The sequence below is a fragment of the Pongo pygmaeus genome, chromosome 12 (genome assembly GCF_028885625.2).
Source record: "Pongo pygmaeus isolate AG05252 chromosome 12, NHGRI_mPonPyg2-v2.0_pri, whole genome shotgun sequence".
Taxonomy (NCBI): domain Eukaryota; kingdom Metazoa; phylum Chordata; class Mammalia; order Primates; family Hominidae; genus Pongo; species Pongo pygmaeus.
The window spans coordinates 45476157-45480485 of record NC_072385.2 but is presented as its reverse complement, the minus strand read 5'-3'; positions in this window follow the sequence as shown (position 1 = coordinate 45480485).

The following is a 4329-nucleotide window of genomic DNA, read 5'->3' as shown; positions in this document are numbered from 1 at the left end:
TTCATCGTGATCTCTGCCTTTGAATGGCTTGCTTTTTTTTTTAAGAGAAAAACGTATGACAAATCCAGTAGGTGATGGAATCCTCTCTCTTCCATTTATATTTCTGTGGATCTTCCTTCTCAAATTGCCTATAACCTCATATTGAATCTGAAGAAAGGGAGAGTTTCTAGGAGCCCTGATATAAGGGCTCAGGGATTTGTGCTGCCATTTCTTTAGAAAATGCCTGATTTTCCCAAGAATGGGTCAGCTCTAATGGAGGTACCTCTTCCTTCAAGGAAAAGCAGTCAACTTAGCAAACAGGTAATTCCAGAGGTGATTTACATTTTACTTTGGCAGATGGAGCCTTCATTTTCAATAGAACTCCCTGTGAACTTCCTTTAAAAGTGTTTTGACTTTTCTGTAACACATGGACTCCATGCAGTGATGTGCCCGGTAGGTAGTAATGCATACTTAGGGCTGGCCTTCCACAGCTTGAGTAGGTGGGTTCCCTTTAAATGAAACAATCTGAAGAGATGCAACACAACTGTGACCTTTGGTGGTCTTCTAACTTTTAATCTGATTCAGGCCACTCATTTCAATCCTATGCAAGCCAATTTAATGCAAATGAGTCCAATCTAACCAGTCCAAAAAATACTTGGGTGTTTGTGCCAATAAATCTAACGATCAAATCATTCCCCCTTGAATTAGAAGTTAACAAGACAGTATAGCTCATACTTCCCTCTAGTCATTCCTGCCACCATTAAGAAGCCTGGGGCTCTTTCTTACCCCATGTGCCAACTTCTCAGGGCCTCCTTGTCTAATTTTGCTTGAGAATGTAGAGTAGAGGAAGGAGAAATGGACAGACAGCCTAGAGAAGTGACTTATAGTCTGGGTTCAGTTCTAACTACTAACAGTGTTGAGGAAGTCAGTCAGCTTCTCAAAGTCTCAGTCTCCATATTTGTTAAAATAAAGAGGGTAGTCTGGTTTTTCTGGCCCCTTCTCTCCTGTCCTCCTAGTCTATGAATTCATTTTTAGCTTTTTAATGCAAATTTTTGATTCATTAGAATCTAGCTTCTTTACTCTGCCACTTTTAGTTGGCTCTTCTCAGAGCATTAGTGCCCAATTTGCACTGTTAGAATTTTCCCTTGTTTGTACCCTTTAAAATTTTTCTTTTTTTTGGCAAGGACTGTATTTTTTTCTTTTTAACTGGCTCCTTGAGGATAGATGTTGTGATATCTGTGTGCTTGTATGTCCTCACTGTGCCCTGCACTCTTAGGGCCCTTGTCAAAACAACACATTTCTCAGTGATTCTGAGACTCTTTCTCTTATCTATAGAAGTCATAACTCAAGAGTAAAATCATATCAATATTTTACATAAACCCTAGAATTTTTATAGATCTATTATTTCTTTTTAGAGTACATATTGGAAGTAACTTCACAAGGAACATTTTCTTTACTTTTTTTTGGAAAAAAGATTTATTCTTATAACCAAATGAGGTTGTTTGGCAAATTTGTCTGGAGAGACACACACACTCAGGGCAAACAGGCACTCCTTTCCTGGGCAACTCAATGACCTCTTGCCTCTGGTCAAACCACTCCACAAATAAAGTGGACTGATACTCTTGACTCTACGTGTAAGTGCCCATTGTGTGTGCACAGAGCTGGTGAGAGCGGCCATGGTGCTAGGTGGGGGCGGTGTTGGTGGAGTTGGACTACATTATCTGGGATCATGTGAAATGAAAATTCATTTCTAGCTGGCTGGCTTCAGAAGGTGCCATCTCCTATTTTTATATGAAGCATGCTTTGGAACTCAGGGCAACAAAGGGTGGGTGTGCTGCACAAGGACAGCAGAAGAGTGAGCTGACTGGTCCCTGAAATCACAGTGGGAAAGTGGATTACCAGTGCAGTAGAACTCTTCAGGGAGGCCTGGACCATCAGGTCTAATGGTGTTGTTCCAGGTAGGTGGTCATGTGGAGCAAAAAGATTTGAAATCAGTGAGCACGTACCTGAGAAATGACTTTTCCACTTGGGCAAGTCTCTTGATATTTCTGGTCCTGTTTCTTTGCCTGTAAACTGGGTTAGTAATGTCACACTCTGTGAGTTGGTGCATCCAAATAACAAACAAACAACCCCACACACAGAAAAACAATCCCCATAAATGCTCTATAAACATATATTAATCATCAACAATTCATTTATTCATTCACTCACTTATTTATTCAACAAATACTTCTATGACCAAGGCACTGTGCTTTGTACTAAGCACTACAATAAATATAGAATTGTACAAAGATCAAGGTGTAAAAATTCAAATTCAGGTCCTCAATAAATGATAGGTGAATCATCGACTGAAATGTGGAAGTAAAGTAAGGAGGTCTTCCATGACTATTGTTATCCTCAAATGTTCTTTTGGGTGCACAGTTTTCCAGGGAAACTGCCAGTTTCTATAATGGACAAAAGGCCTTGCTTTTCAGGAGTATGTATTTTGATAGGAAATAAAGATAGAAGTACTTGGAACTTAGACAAATTAAATACATAAATGATGGAAGGTATGTAGTGAATACAGTACTGTGGGGAATCAAAGAGAGGGTGAATTCTGGGTGAAATCAGGAGGGTTTCTCATTATTCACAGATGGTCTCTTACGGGAGGTGGGACTTTTTAGGTCAGCTGGAAATGGAACCAGGCTTTCATGTTCAGATATACTTGCAGATAAACAGCTCATAAAAATTATAAGACTAACAACTTTTTTAGTTTACATTTGACAATTTATTTGTGCCTCATTATTTTGGGATGTGTGAAGAATCTGATAACATGGGTGACAATGCTATTTGCCACTGTAATATCAGGTGGTCCTAGTAAAAATGCAACTTTTAAGAACTTGTTTAATTGTATCTACCAACTCTTACTATAGAATATAGACTTGAAAGAAGCACATTCCTTTTTCTTACATAATCATTAGGGGTTACTACATTTCTGAGCAACAAGGCTCAAGAGTTTCTGATGGAAATATAATTTCAATTAGAAAGCCAAATTGAGGTTGAGGGTGGAGAGAGCCAGCTGCAGAAGGTATGTGGACAGCAGCATGTATCTGCAGGCCTGCGTGTGTGCCAGGGTGGGGGCAAGAAGGGGTAGATTGTGTCATTTTCCACATATGTTTATTTAGCTTCTCCTGTTTCAGGGACTTTTGGTTTTATTAATAGTCAATTTAGGATATTGTGCCTCTGTCCTCAAGCATTGTCAATCTTAAAAGGATGGGTGGGAGTGGTAAACATTAAGCCTCAGAATCTTCTAACCCTTTGGCTAGAGTGGTTCTCTTTGCTATTGCTGCAACCTGAGGAAATCTTTCAAATTCTGGGTGGGCTGCTCTGGTTAATATAGTGGAGACTCTAATAAAAATTATGTCATCCAGCAATAGAGCTCTGGCGCAGTGAGTGGCAGACTCACTGATGAACATCTCAATGCACAGCAATTCTCAGAAGCCCTCAGCCAGGACACTCCTAGGGAGGGCCTCTGGTTACAATGCTCTTCAGAGCCTGCCCAGTCTGTCTCTGTTTCTCTGTCTTTTCCTTTCCTTTCTCATTATTCCCATCACTACTATTGTTTCTCTTTCTCCAAGGTCTGTATATTATCCTTTCCCCTAGTTCTTTGAAAAATTTACTTCAATTGCACACACAATGGAATTAAATGATAAACATCAATTTTCTAAATAAAATGCTGTGTACACCCACACTCACACCCACAGAGCATTTTCTATTTCTTGACAACAAGAAGAAAAACAACAAAATGCATAGTAAGAATTTAAAAATCTGGAGGAATATTGAAGGCCAGGACAGATTATTTGTTTAGATTAGTGATCCTTAATCCAGAATTTCCTCACATCTAGATTATTGTCTGGTGGATGACAAAGGAAAATATATATTGGAAACCCAATTGTGGATCCCTGAGAATACAGTAGAAAGAACAGTGAAAATTGAATGGGAGAAGCTGAGAAATCCTTTTTATTCATGTCCAGGAACAGATTTGGGCTTGAGTTTGGTGGCTGCAACTCTGAAAGGACTCAAAGTGAGTGTCCGTAAATCCTGCTCAGCAACACGAGGACAGGGGTTGCCATGTCCTCCTCTTCCTTATGTACCTTCCCTCATCTGCCTCCCTATCTCTAGCACATGGACCAGGGGCTCATAAATGTCTACAGGATGGAAAAATCTAGGAATACATGTGGGGTCAGAAGTTGTAAGAGATTGGGTTGAATATATTCTGATTCCCCAAGTTGTTTGTCTACTTATTTTCTTTTTCTTCTCTGTGATGGTTCTTTTTTTCTTGTTATTTGTATCTTTGCACAATGAGAGACA